Below are 21,306 nucleotides of genomic sequence, written 5' to 3'. Positions count from 1 at the left end.
TAAAAACATAAACATAAACATCTTTTTTTCAATCTTTTACTTATTTTTCGTTTTTTATGGTTTTCCTCTTGTTGTTTTATGCATTGTAATGATGTTTGAACCATTTTTTTTTTGCAAATATAAAAATGAAAAAATAATGAAATAATAAAATAATAAAATAAGGAGCATATATCAATGCAAACAACTAATCTACTTGTCTTGATAATGGTATAAAATAGGGATAAAAATAAAGGCTTGGGATTAATTATGGTGTAAAAAAAAGGATAAAGGCTCAAAAGGTGGTTCACTAGTGGATATATAAACAAGTAGGCTTTTCGAGAAAAGTGGGTTTAATCCTAAGTGCCCTTATCACATTAAAACATTATGCCCAACATGTAGTCTCGATATCCATTATAATTACAAATTAGAGAATATCATAACTAGTCTGGTACAGTCAAGTCAAACAATGAGCAAGAAAGAAAATGTATGCTTGTTAGGCTCAAATCACAATAGAAAAGGCTTATATGTACTGAGTCAAGTTCATCCCCATCAACAAATGCATGAAATATCAATACTTAGCAGAAAATCACCAGCTATACCAATCACCATCATGCAAATTAAGTTCAATCAAAACATGGTCACAATCCAAAAAGAAGAAGAGTATAAAGTGAATTTCAAGAATATCAACTAAAGATTCCAACACATCAATATCAAGACAACTTATTTCAAACAATCAAATAAGCAAGGAAAGAATTTGATAGCAAATTCTACCCCTCCACACTTAATCCATATTGTCTCAATATGAATATAAAAGCACAAGAGCAGGAACATAATTACACCCTTGATTTAATGGTAACCGTAGCTGCAGCCACAACAAGACGAACCCAATCGAAGATAGGATATGATCTCATCTAAGTTAACCTCAATAGAATCGAGGCGCCCATGAACTTCATGGATCTCACTGTGCAGATGTTCGACTGGTGGTGGTTGTGGAGTAGCCCTGCAGAGATAAACTCACTGATTGCGAGGCATGATAGTGCCGGGAGAAACTATGTGAGGAATATCGGGGGTATTGGCAAAGAGGCCTATTGTGTCCAAACACCTAGCATCCAAAGCATCCATTACAAAAGCATAAGTAAACTGGGTAGTGTCAACCGTCAATAGAAACAAACGAGATGCAAGGTGAGTAATATAAGGCCCGAGAATAAAGAGGTGATCGGAGCACACAACCCGCTCAAATGTGCAGGCAAACCAAAATCCTAAATTTACCTTAGTGTCTGTTTGCATACACCATAAAAAGAATAGTTCAAACTTACTTAGTGCGGACGTAGTATCATTACGTCTGAAATAATTGTATGCTAAGCACCGGTGGATATAATGAATAGGATCATGAATGTGCCATGCTTTAGTAGTGCGTGCATTGTACTAAACTCCCGCCGATCCTGTGAGTACCTCATAAGCTATGCCAGTGTCGAAATCCTGAGGCATATCAAGTAAAATAGTCTGATATCCATGATCCGTGACATCTATCACGAACCCCATAGAAATAGCAAAATCATTCACATACATTCTAAAGTATTGGCCAAGCAATCGAAATAATATAACATCAGAAGAGTCAATAGAAATGACTAAATGCTATAAAAAGGTAAACGTAGCATAAAATTCGAACACTAATTCATAATACGTTCTATACCTAATTTCGTGATACAATTCCCAACCAATGGAATCAAAATAATTAAAGACAAAATCTCATAAATGTAAAGTATCAAGAGTATGAGAGTGAATATATTTACAAACCTGAAACTGGCGATGTCAAATGTTGTTAAACCGCCAGGACTCATCATCATCAAATTGAAGATGTCCCTGAAGAACTTCAATTGGTACGAATAAGTTCAGCCCCAACGATGACTTTCAGAAAAACCATCATTATCAGCATCACCCCCGTGATCATAATGCTCACCAAAATCGACTGCAAAGCTTACAGCAAATGAAGGAGATAGTGGTGGCGCATCATACTAATGAGAAGATGAAGCAGCGGTAGCACCCGTTGGAATGGGAAAACCTTTTTCAAAGTCCTCTGTAAAACCAAAAGTAGGGTACCACGTCAGTAAAGGTTCAATTTCTAACGGTGTAGAGTTTACTTCGAGCAGTTCAGGGACATCAGACGATGGTGGTACGGCATCCGACATCGACTGGGCAGTGGAACCCGACGGCATAGAGTAAAATATCGGGGTGGCCGATAATGAAGATCTGGGCTGCCGTGGATTGCTTGGACCAGTAGTATGATGATGAGAGAATGTGGAATGATCGGTGAACGAAGGAGCGATGGTGGTTTCATACGTAGGCATTGGAGTTCTCGGTGGAGAGCCTTGCGGTTGTCGCCCACCACAACGAGGAGGAGGTGGAGCGGGCAGCAAATCTGAATTGCTTGGAAGGGTCACAAATACAGGAGCAACATGGTGACAGCGTCCTCCAAGGTTGAGTGGCAGAGGAATGCCTTGTTTGGCTTGGTTGCGCGTTCTCACCATCTTGGATTAAAGAAAAAGCAAAGTAGGACGGAATGGAGGCGGTGGCGTAATGATCCAACGACGGTGGTGTGATGGTTGTGGAGGGCGATCGGTGAAAATAATTGAAGAAAAAGGAGATGGTTTCTTGTCATGAGGCTGTGGGGAAAAGAAAGAATGAAAAAGAATTTTTTTTTGTTTGATGAGGGCTAGGTCACGTGGGTTATAAAAAGAAAAAGGAGAGAGTTTGACATAAAGTCAAACTATAATGGATGGTTTAAAAGATAGGGATAAAAGGTATGATAAAAATAAAATAGGAGTTGGGTTTTGGTTAGGATATAACCGACTAAAAACAAAGTCGGTAATGGGATTGGTTTAAAACTATAAAAGGTTTAAAAAATGATAGGTGAAAAGATAAGATGGGTTCCGCCAAAAATTGGAAAAAAAAACTTTCAAGCTCCCCCCAAATTAGAAGTTTTGGCAACATAGGGAAAAGTTGATTTGGGGAATGCTATGGTGCACCTATAGGGGTGGGTTATACACACATGCATCGTCTCCCGTCTTCATATTTGAAAAACTACTACTTGATCATATATTCGATCAAAATTCGAATCTATTCAAAAATAAAACATGTGAAAAATAAATAAAATTCAATGGTTTGCCTCTCACGAAGCGTTTTTGTTTAACGTCGTTAGCTCGACGACCTTTCTTTTCAGTATATGGGCCACTCTAAGTAGTTTCTTTAATTAGAACAACCAGAGCATTTTCATAATACGGCTTCAACATTTGACCATTAACTTTAAATCGAACTCCTGAGTTATCTTCAACTTCAACAGAACTGTGAGGAAATACTTGGGTTACTGTAAACAATCCGAGACATTTTGATCTGAGTTTACCTGTAAAAAGTTAAAATTTAGAGTTAAATAATAAAACTTTTAATCGACAGAAAATGTTTTAAAATAAATTATAATATCGTGGAATTCTTTGGTTTTTTCTTTAAATATCTTACCATTATCATAGGCGTTTCTTCGGATTTCCTAAAGTTCCTGAATATGTAATTTCCGAGTTTCACCAATCGCATCCATATCCATGTTACACTGTTTAACATCACAATAAGCCCGATTCTCTAATTTAATTGGCAAATGAAACGGTTTATCGAAATCGAGTCAGTATGGAGAATACCAATGGGACCTTTATAAGCGGTTCAGTATGCCCAAAGTGTATCAGTTAATTTTAGAATCCAATACTTATGGTCTGGTTTAACAATTTTCTAAAGAAATGTTTTTATTTCTCGATTCGACACTTCTGCCTGCCCATTTGTTTGTGATGATAAGAGGTATCAATTATTTGAGTTACTCCAAATTTCATTATCAGTGATTCGATTACCCAATTAATGAAATGGGTTCCTCTATCGCTTATTATAGCCCATGGTGTGCCAAACCTGGAAAAGATAGAATTTTTCAAGAAGTTAATTATAGTTTTAGCATCATTATTCTGGGGAGCCTTAGCTTCCACCCATTTAGAAACATAATAAACAACCAAAATTATATAAGTATTTTCAAATGAAGAATCAAAAGGACCCATGTAATCAATTCCCCAAACATAAAAAATCTCATAAATTTGTACCGAATAAAATGCCACCTCATTTCTATGGCTTAAATTACATGTACGTTGACATCTTTCACAAGTTTTACAAAATAGATAAGAGTCCCGAAAGATGTTAGGCAAAAAGAAACCATATTCAAGAATTTTATGAGATATACATTTTGACCTGAAATGAACACCACAAGAGTAAGAGCGGCAAAATTGTAAAATTGAATTTACCTCATTTTTTACAATTCATCCCGAATTACCTGATCTGAGTAGTGTTTCCATAAATAAAGATCGTCCCAAAAATAATATAGGGATTCTCTCTTAATTTAATTGATTTCAGCTCTCAGTAGATCTAATGGTAACTTACTTGTGGCCAAATAATTGACCATATCTGTAAACCATGGAGTTATGCTTTGCTCCGCCATCATATTTTCTTCAGGAAATTCTTCTCGAAGTGGTGGATCAGTTATGGAAAGGGGAATTAAACTCAAGTGATATGTTACCAGATTTTCACATATCTTATTATCCTTGATTTCTAAGTTAAACTCCTGTAAAAGTAGGATCCATCAAATAAGTCTCAGTTTTTCCTCCTTTTTGCTCATCATATATCTTAACGTTGCATGATCAGAATAAACAATAATTTTAGTTCCAAACAAATAAGATCTAAATTTTTCTAAAGAAAAAAGTATAGCAAACAATTTTTTTCCGTTGTGGAATAATTTCTCTCTTTGTTAATTGTTTGACCGAGAAAGGCTCTAACGCTTGTATCTGATGCTTCACACATAAGTTCAAAAGGGTAATCCCAATCAGACGTCTTAATAATTAGGGTTGATATAAGCTTGTCATTTAATGAATCAAATGAATCATTGCATCCTGAATTAAAATCAAACTCTTGAACCTTCTGAAGTAGATTGCATAAAGGTTGTGTTATCTTCGAAAAGTCTTTAATAAACCTGCGGTAAAATCCAGCATGTCCAAGAAAAAAGCGAATTTCCCTCACAGTTGTGGGGTAAGGAAGTGAGCATATAACATCTGGTTTTGCTTTATCATCGACAATCCCTTAGAATTAACCCCTTATCAACCATAAAATGACATTTTCATAATTTCAAGCAAGGTTAAGCTCTAGGCATCGTTTAAGCGCATTTTTCAAATTTAATAGATATTTATTAAATGAATTACCGTAAATAGTGAAGTCATCCATGAAGACTTCAATACCTTTCTCGATATAGTCAGAGAAAATACTAACCATACACCTTTGGAATGTGGCAGGTGCGTTGCAAGTCCAAAAGGCATACGTCGGTAAGCAAAGGTGCCAAAGGGACATGTGAATGTTGTCTTTTCCTGATCTTCTGGTGCCACTGAAATATGGAAAAATCCTAAAAAACGATAAAAATAAATAATAATGAGATTTATCAGCTAATATTTATATCATTTTATCTATAAATGGAAGAGGAAAATGGTATTTTTGAGTTAACGAATTCAACTTCCTGTAATCGATGCAGACTCTTCATCCATTCTAAACTCTTGTCAGAACTAACTCATCTTCCAAATTTTCAATTAAAGTAACTCTGGTTTTGTTCAGAACCACATGGATTAGACTTACCCAATTACTGTCTGATATTGGGTAGATTACATATGCATCAAGAAGTTTCTAGATTTCTTTTTTCACCACTTCCATCATAGGTGGATTTAATCGGCGTTGTCATTCCCTTGACGATTTTGCTCCTTCTTTAATCTTGATTCTTTGCATGCAATTTGAAGGGATAAGTCCCTTGATATCGGTAATAGTCAAGTCGATTTCCCTTTTATGCGCTCGTAACGCAGTTACCAAGTCATCCTCTTCTTCTTTTTGACAACTTACTTGAGATTATAACCGAGAAAGTTTTGTTTTCACCTAAAACTTCATATTTCAATTTCTCTGGTAATTCTTTCAAATTGACTTGAGGTGCATGTATAACAGAAAGTAACAACTTAGGATTTGAAGGAATAAAACATGAATCAGAATTAACCAAAAGGATTTCTGCAAACTCTCTGGTTGCATAGTCAAGTTCTTCCAATTCCCTGCATAGATTATCAACAAAGTTATGTTCCATAAATTTTTCAACGGCAGGATCAATGACATCTACAAAGTTTATACTGGCAATATTAACAGGATAACGCATTGCTTTGTATACATTAAATTTTACAATCACCGTCAAACTCCATTGTAAGAATTTCACTTCTTACATCAATTTCCGTATTTGATGTGCTAAGGAAGGGATGACCAAGAAGTATCTCTGAGCAAGTATTCGTTCGGTCCTTTTCCATGTCAATGACATAGAAATCTTCTGGAAATATAAGCTCATTTACCTTAACTAAGACATCTTCTAAGAGTCCTTCAGGATATATTATCGATCGATCTGCCATCTGTATTGTTACTCTTATATCCTTCAAAGGATCAATAGAAAGTAAGTTGTACACAGATAAAGGCATAATATTTATATAAGCTTCTAAATCGTACTTTGCCCATTTAATTCCAACTTTACCAATTTTGCAAGGTATAGGAAACATACCTTGATATTTTGATTTTGATGGAAGCTTCCGTTGGAAAACAGTTGAAACATGCTCTCCCAAATTCACATTTTCTATTCCAGTAAGCCTTCTTTTTATTGTACAGAGGTCTTTAAGAAATCTAGCATACCTTGGTATTTTTTTGTATTACGTCAAGGAGGGGTATGTTGATTTCAACCTTTCGAAATACCTCAAGAATTTCCTTATCTTTATCTTGTTTGTCTCTTTTTACAACCTGGAAGGAAAAGTGACAGAGTTTCATAGGGAAATGGTGTTGAATCAGGATTTGAAACTTCTTTCTTCTTTCTCTGGGATTTACGTCAATTTTATTTTCCTTTGGAGGGTCTGCACCAATTACTTCTTATTCTACTTGGGATTTCAAATTTTCTTCATTCTATTTTGGCTTTACGCCAACATCCTCTGGGATTGGTTGTTTGACAATTGTACCACTTCTGAGGGTAATGACAATAACATTTTTCCTGTGGGTTCATCTTGGTTTTTGAAGGTAACTTCCCTTGTGATTCTAATCTTTCCACGGTTTAAGCCAGTTGGCTCATTTGTTTATCCAATTCTTGTAGGTAGGCCTCTGTTTAATTTTATAATTTTTTGGAACAAGGCCAAACGTTCAATAATGGATTCCAGATAAGACTTTTGTGGTTGAAACATTTGTGGGGGTCTTTGCTGATAGGCTTGATTTTCCCTTTAGTTTTATCCATAGCTTAGATTTTTATGGTCTCTCCATCTCGGATTATAAGTATTGAAGTATGGGTTATAGGGTCTATAGGGAGGTCCCGAAAAGTTGCCTACAACATTTGCTTCTGCGCCAACTTCCTCTTATAGCATTAGATAGCAGTCTGTTGAATGATCTGACATTGTGCATATTCTGCATACTTTTGCTAATCCAATTTTCCCTGTAACCAAAGAATTAACTATATAAGTTAATTTATCAATTTTGTTTTCTATGGAAATAGGACTTATCTCGTGAACCTGTTGGTTGGGTTTACTTGAAGTGCCAAACTGCTTAGAGTTGGCAACCATTATTGAAATTAATTCCCTTACTGCATCAGTTGTTTTATTCATAAGAACTCATCCACTAGAAGTATCTATAGTTTTCATCTCCATTTAAAGCGTCCCTCTATAGAAATACTAGAGGAGTGTTTGGTCAGATAATTCGTGCTGTGGACAGCTTGCACAAAACTTTTTAAATCACTCCAGTAATCGTAAAGTGATTCTCCATCTTTTTGCCTTATTCCAAGAATATTTCTTCTTAATTCAATTGTTATTTCTGCTAGGAAAATCTATCAAGAAAGTTTTGAGTTAAATCAACCCAACTATTTATAGAATTGGGAGGTAAATAAAATAGCCATTCTTTAGTTAAACCAGATAAAGAAAAAGGGAAAACCTTAGTTTTATTTGGTCTTCAGATACTCCTTGAGGTTTCATGCATGTTTCATGTATGAACATACCATATGAAACTCGGTGAGATGTTTGTGTGGACTTTCATTGGTAAGCCCATGTAATATAGGAAGAAGATGAATAAGATCCATTTTCAGAGTAAACTGAGTTGCGCTTTGAGGAAAAGTGATGCAGAGAGGTTGTTGTACACCAGGTGCCTCAGCTAACTATCGAATCGTCTAATATGTCATTGGTTCTGGCGTGTTCTTTGCTCCTAGTGTATCTTCAGTTATCAGTTCTTCATTTATATTGAAGGAATATGATCCTTCTGGACTTAATTCTGGATCTGATTGCTCCATTTGTTCAAGTTATCGTTTTCTTTTTTTCTCGAAGTATTTTTGCATGGATTTGTCTAGGTCGTGCTTTGATTTATGTATCAAATTCTACTAAATCACCTGGATTACTTCTGGTCCTAAATTGAAAAGAAACTTTATCAGTTACTTTAGCCGAAGTCCCCGACAATGATGCCAATTTTGACAGGCATTGTTTTATTGTCAAAATAATTATGGCTTCTTAATAAATAAATAAATAAATAAAGAGAGAGAGAGTAGAGTAGAGTATAGTAGAGAAGCAGGGTCAGTCCACATGGACTCTGGTGCTTCTGATGAAGTGAATTTTCTGATTTAGATAAGGATAAGATAAAGTAGAGTTTTGGATGAGATTAAATAGGGGGTTTAAAAGTTGTTTTTAAAATAAAAGATAATAATTAAATAAAAGAAAATCTATTTTGACAGTCTACAAGGCCTAACCCTTGTAACTTGTTTTTTTCTCTTATGAACCGGTAACCCAAAATCTATTTTTGGATATCAGTTCTGTAATACCCAAAATATCAGGTCAGGGACTTTATTGAAAAGATTTGAAAATTTAAGATTTATTTGAATAAGTGGCAAAATATGAGAAAATGATTTTAAATAGTGTTTAGACTAATTTGTACCAATAGATAAATTAAGAGGGTACTTTGGTCTTTTAAGAGGGAAAATGAATTTTTAATATATACCCTATTAGGGATTTTAAAAGGCGAAAAAAGGAAAGTAAGCTATTTTCTACTCTTCTTCTTCTTCACATGGGTAATGCTCTCCTCTATAGTATAAGGTAAACTTCAATTAGTTAGTTCTTCCTTAAACTTTTGGGTTGCTCTTGTAATATTAAGTGATATGTAAGCTTAAGGAAGGATTAAATAAGATTAAAACTAAGTGGTGGATGTTTTATATGAGATTTAAGGAAATGGGTTTTTGAATGATATGTTGAGTAGAATTGACTTGTCAAAGGATTGAATAAGAGATTAGAAGCATAAGATATGATTAAAAACATGTTTAGAAAAAAGATATGATTCTTGAGTTGAAGTGTTATATGAAGATTCTAAATGTTATAAGAGGTTAAATAAAGGAATGTTAGTGGGATTAAGTAAAGAAAAGTTTAATAGTATTGTTGAAGGTAAAAGTAAGAGATTAGAGGGGAAAATTTAGTTAAAATCGGGCTAAAAATGAAAAATCTGGGTAAGGGCATCGATACTGATAGAACAGTACCAATACTATAGGTGTAAATAAGTAGAAATGTGATGAATAGTATTTCCACCGATGCAAGTGGTATTGATACTGATGGGGTATCGATACAAACAAGGGGAAGTATCGATACCATGGATCCAGAATGTCAAAATGGTATCGATACTAAAAAGGAGTGTCAATACCATAGTATAGTAGTATCGATACTGAGAGAAAGGTATCGATGCCATACAACACATAATATAGAAATGGTATCGATATTAAATGGGGTATCAGAACCATAGTATAGAAATATCGATACCAGGGTAGTAGTACCGATACTATTGTGCTTGGAACTACAATATAGGTTGAAATTGTATAGAAATTGAAATAATGGTACTTTTGAATATTATTAAAGTATAATGTTAAGGAGTATACTAACATTTGTATGTTATGTGTACTTAATGGATGCTTGTGTAGATCGTAACCAAGCTCCTGAATCTAGCAAAAAAAGGGGGAAGATAAAGTTGTTGATTATCCAGACATCTCTACATCTTATTACCGGGGAGTACCATGTGAGTACATTTATTGTAATTATTTGAGACGAATAAGATTCGTAATTATTCAAATTAGAACGTTTAAGTTAATGTATGTTTTATAGTAACTAATATGTTATCATTATATGTATGGAAAGGATATTATGAATGAGTTCTTGAGTATGAACTTCTCTAAAATGAATTTATAACTAAAATGCATGAAATAATGCATTAAGGCATGAAAGGATTCCATAACTAAAATGCATGAAAGGATACATTAAGGCATAAAAGGATGTCATAACTAAAATGCATGAAAGGATGCATTAAGGCATGAAAGGATGCATTAAGGCATGAAAGGATGTCATAACTAAAATGCATAAATGATGCATTAAGGCATGAAAGTATGCCATAACTAAAATGCATGAAAAAAAACCATAACTAAAATGCATGTAATGATGCATTAAGGCATGAAAGGATAGTATAACTAAAATGCATGAAAGGATGTCATAAATGAAATTAATGAATAATTACTAAAGAAAAATGGGAAAATGTACTGAAAGAAAAGTATGTTGGACATACTAAGGATGTTTATGATAATATTATGAAAGAAGTTTGGCTTCAACAATAGGGATTTATCTAATCCTTATGGATGATATGAATTATTTGAAATCAAATAACCATGATATGCTTAAGTATATATTAATGTTTCTTTACAATATTAAGTCTCACTAAGTACCTACTTAACTTGTGTTGATTTCACGTGTAGGTAAAGGCATAGATTAGCTTAGTAAGGAGTACAATTGTAGCAGCGGTGATCATCAATTAAGGTTGATCATCAATTAAGGTTAACTCATTAGTGACAATAGGACAATCCATTGTATTTTGGAAAACTTATTAGGCATGTAATTAAAGTACTCAAAATGCTCTGAATATTTAATTAAGTAGAACTTTGTAACAGATTAAAATCAATGTTTTGTTCTATCTTAAAAATGTTATGTTTTAAGAAATCGAAAAACAAAATTATATGGGTTTTCAAATGAGAAACTTTTTTATAAAGTGATGTGACATATGTACCTCGTGTACAAAAAGGTATACGGGAGATGGGTGTTACAAGTTCTTTATGGAGACTAATTATGACTATCGTCCTCAGCACCAATCTATTTTATAGATCTGAAAAACCCGACTCGTATTATGTTGGCTCAATGAGAATCGAGCCCGATCTCAATTTCCCTTAGCGAACCGCCGCTAAGTGTGTTCATATGAAGTCAAAATTGCTACCAGCCGATTCTTCCTTCCTACTATAAATCATAACAACTTTCGAATCAATGACGACTTTTTTATTAAAAAAACATTTTGATTTTAAAAAGATTGGTCGATTACTAATCTTATTCCCCCAGAAAATTGAGAAAATAACTTGAAGTTATTTTAGTGCTTTTCAATCCTCACAATAGGGATTGAGTCATCGCTTTAGCACTTTGTTGTGGAGAAATTAGCTAAGTATGACAATCATACTTAACATCTTTAAAAATAAAAATAAAAAACAAAGAAAAACTTAGGGAAAAAACTTTTATAAAAACCAGAGAAAGAAAAAGAATGATTTCTGAATGTGTTTTCAGGCTTACCCTGAGAGGGTATTTATAGCCTTCAAAAATCCTAAAAACAAGGAAAATATAATTCCTAAAAAAATAAGAGATAATTCGTAAAGATAATTCTTAAAATATTTAAACTAAAATCCTAAAAACATGAGTTTAACTTGAATTCAACTTTCAGAAATGTGCGACTGATCCATTCGTCCTTCTAGAAGTGCTGACTGGACCTTCTAGAAGGTGCTGACTCATCGCCTCGTCAGATGCATTATGACCAGAGTCATGCCCACTAATCTAGCCTTGATTTCGAAAATAAAAAATGCAGAATTATGTCCTTTTAGTGTAATTTCCAAAATCTAGTATCCTGCACAGAAAATGAATCAAAAAAGAACAATTTAGCCACAAAAACTAATAACTAAAGAGTAATTTAAAGGTAAAATAATAACTAAATAAAGCACCTATCAGTGCTCTAGCGAGTGGCTCCGCATTTGGCACAAGTTTGATCTTGTGGTCCACCTCCCTCTTAGGTGGTAAGCTTTTCGGTAACTTTATTGGCATCACATCCTTAAACTCTGTCAATACTTGTCCCACCACACTTGGGACCTTCTCGACCATTGCGAGCTCATCTCCCACTAATGTCGCCACAAAGGTGGGCTCCTCCTTGCGTATCCCCTTTACGAATTGGATTGCGGAAAAAATCTTTGCTCCAACTCCAGTCTCTCAACTCACCGGAACGATGCATTGATGCCTCGGATCAAGTATGCATAAGCAACTGACAAACGGAATAGGGAATGCATTGATCCGATCAAGGAAACTAAGACCCAAAACAAAGCCAAAGTCATCACATGGGATTACCTTCAAAGTTTCCTTGCCATTCCATCCTCCAATGTCGAGCTCAACTCCTCTTATATATTAAATATATTAAATTTATATAAAGAAAAAAATTGACATCCATTTTTTAAAGGATGTCAATTTTTTTTGAAATGGATGTTAGTTTTTTTCTTTATATTATATATATATTAAATTTATATAGGAATTTGTTTTGTGAAACTTGTTATTTAGTTTTGGTCTGAAATAAGGAAAAATCACTTTTGATGGTTAAACTAAAATTGTTTCTTTTCATTATTATTTTTGAGTAAAGTACACAAATGATACTTCGACTATAAGATATTGTTTTATTAAGTTCTCTTATTATTTAAAGTTATAAAATAATCTCTTAATTATAGGACGCTGCTTTGTCGAGTCCTCTGACTATTAAAAGATACAAAATGATCACCTGAATATTCATATATTCCAAATTTGTCATTTTCTGTTAAAAACTCGGCGGTCATCTGACCTTGAACATTAACTTGTTGACTAAGATGTGATAAAATCTTATCTTAGAACTATTTGAGTTGTATTTTATGGATTGACTCTCCATTTATATTATATTGTTTGGCCAGTACTTGAAAGATTATATCATCGAGTCACCGCTTGAAATCAATGGCGGTGTCAGTAGGCATTACTAAATATGATTTTATTATATCTAAGTTAACATTTTAATGTCTAGCTCAGACGACTGTCAGTTTTCAATGAAAAAGAGGAGTTTGGAACATATGAATAATCATGTGACCATTTTGTAACGTTTAATAGTTAATGGACTCAACAAAGCAATATCTTATAGTCGAGAGATTGTTTAATAACTTTTACTAGTGTAGGGAACTTAATAAAGTAGGATCCTATAATCGGATGATCATTTGTGTATTTTACCCTATTTTTTTCTAACTTTGAAATTGTTCCCTAATGCGTCTCTTTCGTCCTTGTTTCCTTTCCCTATGTTATTTACTAGCAAATTTACTTGCCATCGTTCATTATCGGCTTCTTCTTCCTGTTTCTCAGCAGATCATCGCAGCACTTTCTTTAATTTCTTCAATTATCATACTTGAATCCAGGCAGTAGTACTGGCACACGGCTTTCACGCACTGCTTCCATCCTTATCTCTCTCTTTCCCTACATACATACATACATACATACATACATACATATATGCATATCAACTTAGCTTTTCAATCATATATACATCAAACCCTTAAGTTTCTCCTTCGTTCTTCAGTTTCAAACCCAGATTTGTCCTTCTTACGATAAACCCTAAGCAATTTGGCCATGAGAAATGAAGAACACGAACGAGTTCTAAGATATTTCGACAAATATGGAAATGGGAAAATTTTAGCTTCCGAGTTAAGCCATAGATTGGGGCAAATGGGTGGAAAGTTTCTGTTAAACGAAGCAGTAGTCTCAGTGGAAGCATTTGACTACAATGGCAATGGGTTGTTGGGTTTACAAGATAATGAAGTTAATGGAAGAGGATAACGGGGAAGAAGAGAAGCTTTTGGGATGTATGATGAAGATGGATGTGGGTTCATTACACCTAAAGGATTGATGAAGATGTTGAGAAAACTTCGGGAATCAAAATCCATTGATGTATGTGAAGTCATGATCAAGCACTCCGACATCAATGGCGATGGTGTTTTAAGCTTTGAGGAATTTACAGTTATGATGATGTGATCAATTTGTTTTCCTTTTCATCTTTCTTTTAACCATTTTTTCTGATTTAATCATTCATTTTCCTTGTAATTATTATTATTCATTAGTATTATTTATATATTAATTATGTTAATGAAATAAATTATATCATGAATTCTGTTGTATGCAATATGTTTGAAACCTATGAAAACATAAAGCAGAAGGTAGGCCAAAAGAACAAAACTATGCTGCGGATTTCTCAAAGCATTTTCAATGCCTTTTTGTGAGGGAATAATCTCCGTTTAGTACTTAAACTATCAATTTTTATCAATTTTAGTACTTAAACTTTTAGTTTTTTAAAATCATACTTAATGTTTAGTTTTTGTTTCGTTTTAATACATCACCGTTAAAAACTTAATGAGTGATTTGCATGTAAACTTTTTTATGAGTAAATTTCATCAATTATCACTCAACTATCTTCTCACTCCTATTTTGGTTAATAGAGTTTAAATTTTTTAATTTAATTACTTAATTTTCAAATTACTCTTAATTTAATCACAATAATTTTCATTTTTATTTTTAATTATTTATTAATAAAATAATAAAAATATCAACTCACAAAAATTATGAATAAAATAAATTAGAGAAATTAAAATATTAGCAATTTGAAAGTTGAGTAGTTAAATTAAAAAAAATTAATTTTAGTATCAAAATAAGAGTGAGAAAATAGTTGAGTGATGAATGATATAATTTATCAATAAAAAATATTGTTGTTAAATTTTTAATGGCAATGTATTAAAATAAAACAAAAATTAAACGTTAGGTACGATTTTAAAGATAGTTAATTAATTAATGATGTATTTTATCGATAGAAAAAGCATTTGCCGCGGTTGCGTTGAAGGCAACTGTTTTTGTTCCGGTTCGGTTTTGACAACTGCTAAAGGTTGTAGAACGGGGTCGGACGGTGGTTCAGACAATGTCGATCGGACTGGTTCTTGCTTGACGGAGGCGAGAATGGTGGCGAGAGAATTGAGTTTGGTGAAAGGGTCGGAAGGCTTTGACATGACTACAGGAGATGGAGAGCAGAACGACACTTTAATGGCGGATTTAGCCGCAGAAGCTACAGTCTCGAGTTCGCTCACGTTAAAGACTTGTACTTCTTTCTTTGGCCAGAGTTAAAGACTTTTTTCTAATTATATTACAATTTTTCGACCTTCATTTTTGTTTATTTATCTTTTTTTATCATCATTAGGTAGAGTCTGCTGGCCATTACACCTGTGGGCTGTATTGGGCCTTGTTTACATTTGACAACTTCGGCCTTTCGGGTTCAGTAATAAGATCATTCGAGTAAAATTAGTGGTGTTTAAAATTCGCTAAAAACTGAATTATTCGACTGAATCAATTTTTTTTGGTTAACCGGTCAGTTAATTTTTTGTTCAATTAACGATTAATGTTTTTTTCAAACTTCGATTATCAGTTAATTCAGTTTGAAATCGATTATCTAACCGAATTAATTAAAATTATTAAATAATTAATATATTATTTATATATTATTTATATATTACTTAGTTTTATGGGCGTTTAAACTTTAGTTTTAATCAAATTAACCAAAAATATTAAATATTAAATATATATATTATTTATAAATTTTGGTTAATTCGATTAACTGAATAAATTAACCGAATATAGTTCGGCTCGATTAAAATCATGGACATAACATCATGGGATCCAAGAGGAGCCTTAGCCCCTGCCAATTATTTTTTAAAATATTAATTAATATTGGAAAATATGTTTTTTTAAAAATAAATAAATTACCAGCCCCTAAGTAAAATGAAATTGAATTTGTTATGCTCGGTAATAGATTTTAATGTAAAATATATAAATGGTCCTCTGACTATATGATGTTACTTTGTTAACTCCCTCGACTATTAAAAGTTACAAAATTATCATCCGACTATTCATACATTTCAAACTCATCCTTTTCGATAGAAAATTGACGGTAGTCTGAGTTGGACGTTAACTTACTAACTGGGTTATGATAAAATATGATCTCATAATATCAAACAAGTATCAAATCTCAGTCAGCATGTTAACGTCTAGCTCAAACGATAGTTAATTTTTTAACAAAAAATGACGAGTTTGGAACATATGAATAGTCGAGTGGTCATGTTATAATTTTTAATAGTCGGGAGACTCAACAAAGTAACTCCCTATAGTCGATGGACTTAACAAAGTAGTATCCTATAGTCAGGAAACTATTTATGCACTTTACCCATAAATTTTTTAATAGTTTGAGTGATTATAAGATAATATTGTTAAAATAAATTTAGTGATTAACAATATATATATCATATAGACGTAACTACTTGAACTCGAAATCTCTAAAAAGAACAACACTCATTTTTAGTACTAAGATCATTTGATGGGTTTGTAATGGAATTTTTATATTTTATCATGGGTAGAAATGATAATAAAGCGAAGCAAAGCGGGATGAATATCAAATTCATCAACTCTCCATAATTGATGATTTGTATGCCTTTTAATGTTAAAAATGAACAAAAAAAATTATGTGTATGATTTTTTTTTATGTCGGAAAGTGATAAAATGATGCTAAACAATGATATAATAATAAGTTTTAGTAATTAGTTAGGACTTTAAAATAAGTGTTGATAAGTTTAAATAATTTTTTGAGCCTTCGTTATTTTTTAAGCTCCGGTATGGATAGTGTTCATACAATATAGATATCATATGAACATTCCTTTAATTTAAATATCAGAATTTTAAAGGTAGAATACAAATACACATTAATGTGGTATCAATATTATTTATATGTTATTGATACTCATTTGATCGGTATCGATGTTAAATAGATGTTGCAAATTTTAACGAATTAATTTAATAATGATACCTTACTTCAATCGATACCCTTAAGGAGTATTGATATTGAAACACCTTTAACTTAGCTTAGACATTATGGTCAGATTTGGAGTGTTATTGGAAGGAAATTTCGCTAAAATATTTTAAAAGTCTTTAGTAAAACAGGGTGCTCAAATAAAAAATAATTATAAGTCAAAAATTAAAAAAAAAAATAAGTCTTTAAAATAGTATTAATTGAAACCTAGTTAATATCGAAAACAAAACCCTCTGATTCATGTTGAATCGAAACCTATAATTTAGTAAACCTAAAAGGTGAACATAAAACGAAGAATGAACTATAAAACTCAGCGTGATCTTTAAGTACGAAAAATAAATCGAGATTATACGAAACAGGGATGGAGGGCCATTGAGGCCCTTTTAAGCCCCGGCCCATGATGTAATTTATAAATTTAATTTTTATATTAGAATGCGCAAGGTTAAAAAATTGGATAAATTATAAGTTTAGTACCTAAATTATTATTTTTGTTTCATTTATGTACCTGAATTTTATTTTTTTCCAAAATCATTCCCAATGTTTAGTTTAAGTTTCAATTTGGTACTTGTCATTTTTTAAAAAATTAACAGAACTGATAACATGAAATTTTTGTATTTTTTTCAATGATGACATGATATTATCTTATGGAGATGCATTAATATCATTGTCAAGTTTTTAACGACAGGGTACCAAAATAAAACTCAAATTAAACGTTAGATATTGTTTTGCAAAAAAAATTTGGGTACCTAAACATCTAAACATAACAAAAGTAATAATTTAGATAATAAACGTGTAATTTGCCATAAAAATTGTAGATATTTTGTTTTTCTAAAAACATAATATAATAAATTGTAAAATCATTATTCTTCCATCATAAAATATTGCAATAGAACAAGTAGCTCTACAGTAAAAGTAAGCCCCTTCTACTACAATTGTCGGAGATTTAATAAAATGGTCCTGAGTGTAAATTTTTAAAGGTAAATAATCAAGCAATATTATATTTATTAATTAGAGTTGTTTGATTTTAAATTTAGTTTTAATATATTTAGTACAATATCACTCGTAGATCGTTTCGAAATTTGAAGGAGCAACATGTTTTATTATGATTATATGGTAATTATGAATTTGACACCTTTTAAAATTGTATATTTTTTTATTATTTACTTTGATTTTATTTATATTTTTTACTTGCTATTTCTTAAAAATGATAGAACTAATATGCATATTTGATGTTATCATTTATATTTTTAAAATAAATAAACAATAATAATATAATTATATATAAAATTAAAGCCATTAAAAAATCTGGCCTCTGTAAAATTAGTTCGTAGAATATGCAAGCATGATAAATGCAGACACAAGGTAGTAAGCCTCTAACTATCCATCACTTTACTAACCTTCGCAAGCAGAATTTCCCGAACTCTATATCTCCTTTTTCCTTCTAAACAGTAGAGACAAAAGTTTGTATAACAGTGAGAATTGTAGCTTAAAAACTGAATGAGATGAAGCTCAATAACAACGAAAGTCTTAGCTCAAAAATAGTATGAGCCAGTAACAGTGCTTCCTCTTTAATAACCAACTCCATAGAGAATGTAATGCGACATACAGTTAGCATTCCAGCTATAGAATTTATTTATCAAGCTATTCAAGATGAATGGCATGTGGATAAAGACATAAATACATGCATGCTTTACCAAGTTAATCTTATACAAGTAGTTGTACTGAGGTATTATGTACTTCTATAAAGTACAGTTGAATCTATAAGATTAATAAATTGAGTTAGGTTAGACGAATTGATCAAATAAGTCAGTTAACAGGTCGGTTAACTGACCAGTTAATAGGTCAATTAATGGGTTGTGATGGTTTAAATCGGGTACGATTTTGGTTCACTAGGCTAGAGCGGTTGGCTTCAAGCCAGGAGTTTTGGGATTTAACATATTCAAGTTTAGCGTCTAAAATCTTTGTGCCTCAATAGTTACTTGGATTTGGACTAAAGCAGGCTTGAGTCAGTCGTATGGTTTAAGCAGGCCTGAGATGACAGAGCATTCAGCCTAGACATAGGGATGTGAGTTTGAGTCTCGTGACAGTTCGCTATCTTGGGCCTTAAACAACGGACAAGGTTTTTATTTTAATCATGCATAATAAATTATTTATTATATTTATTATTTTTATAAAAATATATTATTTAGCATTTTAAATATATTTAATAATAATATTTAGTAAATATTAGTAAGTATTTTTAATGTTATTTACTAATTCTTATAATTTTTAAAATAATATTATTACAATTTTAGTAATGGAGTAATATTATTTTATTTATTTAATATTAATATAATATTTTAGTATTATTTTTTTGAAAAGTTATTAAAATATATTTATCAATAATTTTTAATTGTATAATATAATATTGTATTTTAATAATTCCTTCAATCTCATTTTTGTTTCCTTTAAATTTCTCCAATGAGATAATCTTAAATAATAAATTTTTTTCAAATTTTTTTATTAACCTGAGATAAGTATAAGGTAGTATCTGCTAAAAAATAACTCTCAACCTTTTGATATTGAATGTTTGTACCTTTGGCATTCTTGGTGCTCGAACCCGAAACCTCAAAGAATAACAACAATCCTTTACCATCGATGTCACTAGGGTTCGTAATATTTTCAAATATTAAATAAGTGAAAACTTGGTTCAAATGATTTAATGATTAAATTTATTGAATTAAATAAATTAAAATTAGTAGTGAATTAACTAAACTAGATTATAACACAATTAAATTTATTAAATTATATTGAATTTAAGATCAAATCGATAAAATATGTAAGAAATAAAGACTAAGTGTGTAATTATATAATATTCCTAAATTTTAAATTAGCAATGAATTCATCCAATTGGATTCCTTTAAAAATTATCTATCGCTTCTCAAAAATCAAAATCACTTAATATTTTATAAAAAAATTCTCAAAAAAAAAAACTCATTCGTTATACCAGATTTGGGAATCGAAATTTTAGGTGTTATAAATCGTGTTTAATGTTTCATATGCGTCATTTTTTGGGATAAATTTGGGGTGAATATAAGGTAATATATAGTCGAATATTATCAATCATTTGACACTGAACGCTCATATTCCTGCATTTGCGATGCTCGAACCCGATACCTCAAAAGATAACAACAAACCAATTAATCACTGAGATTACTTGGTTCATACAAATCTATATCACTTTTAATATGATGTGTCAAATATTTTACCCATGACATTCAATATGTGATATCCAAACTTTTATTCACGACATAATCAAAGTGTCATGTCTAAAGTTCGATCCACGATAATCAAAGTGTCATGTCTAAAGTTCGATCTACGACATTTTCATTGTGTCATGACTAAAATTTTATCTATAATATTCTCAATGTGCCATGTCCAAATAATGTTGTCAAAAACAAGCATCTATAAGAATAATATATTCTCATTGGATGAGCGAAAATAGATGACTGAGATTGATTCGTTGGTTTTTCCCCCAATGAATATCTTCTCATTTTCTACTGTCAATCTTAATAATATATTTTCACTCATCCAACAGTCCTAAATCTGTGTATAACTAAAATAGTTTTACATTGTGTAACATGATTCTATACCTTTTAAAATTTTACATAAATATTCCTTTTATCCTATTTAAATTGTCAATTACTATTTTTTTTTTGAAAATGTTCAATTTTAACTTATTATTATTTAAATTTATTATTGATTAAAATATAAAAAATATTTTACAAAGCTTCAACTTCAATCAATTAATTTTTAAATATATTTTCATAAAATTTAATTGTTTCAAATATTTAACATAATCGTAATTAAAGTTTAAATTTTTTGAAAACAATAATATAATGTACAATTTTTATAAGATAGAGAGTAATGAAATATTAACATATATAGACGAGAGTACAAAAACTTCTTTTTATAGCAATAAAAGATTTAGGATAAACTATATGTATAGTCACTAAATTATAGGGGTAGTTCTATTTTGAGAACTGAACTAAAACTATCATCAATTAGATCACTTAACTATTTAAATGATTTAAATTAAATCATATATTAGTATCTATTAACGAAAATGTTAACGTGATAATTAAATAAATTTTTATAATTAAATATTTGATCTACATTACTTATATATTCTATTAACTTTGTTATAATTATAATATAATTTAATATATT

General features: G+C 31.4%; 1 pseudogene; it reads left to right on the top strand.

The window, feature by feature from the left end:
- The first annotated feature begins 13,747 nt into the window (after positions 1 to 13,747).
- Positions 13,748 to 14,329, top strand: LOC120189877 (annotated as a pseudogene).
- Positions 14,330 to 21,306: the final 6,977 nt, after the last annotated feature.

Source organism: Hibiscus syriacus, unplaced genomic scaffold, assembly GCF_006381635.1.
Source record: "Hibiscus syriacus cultivar Baekdansim isolate YM2019G1 unplaced genomic scaffold, ASM638163v2 tig00116960_pilon, whole genome shotgun sequence".
Lineage (NCBI taxonomy): Eukaryota > Viridiplantae > Streptophyta > Magnoliopsida > Malvales > Malvaceae > Hibiscus > Hibiscus syriacus.
The sequence above is the reverse complement of the archived record's forward strand: the minus strand, read 5'-3'. Positions and strand labels throughout refer to the sequence as shown.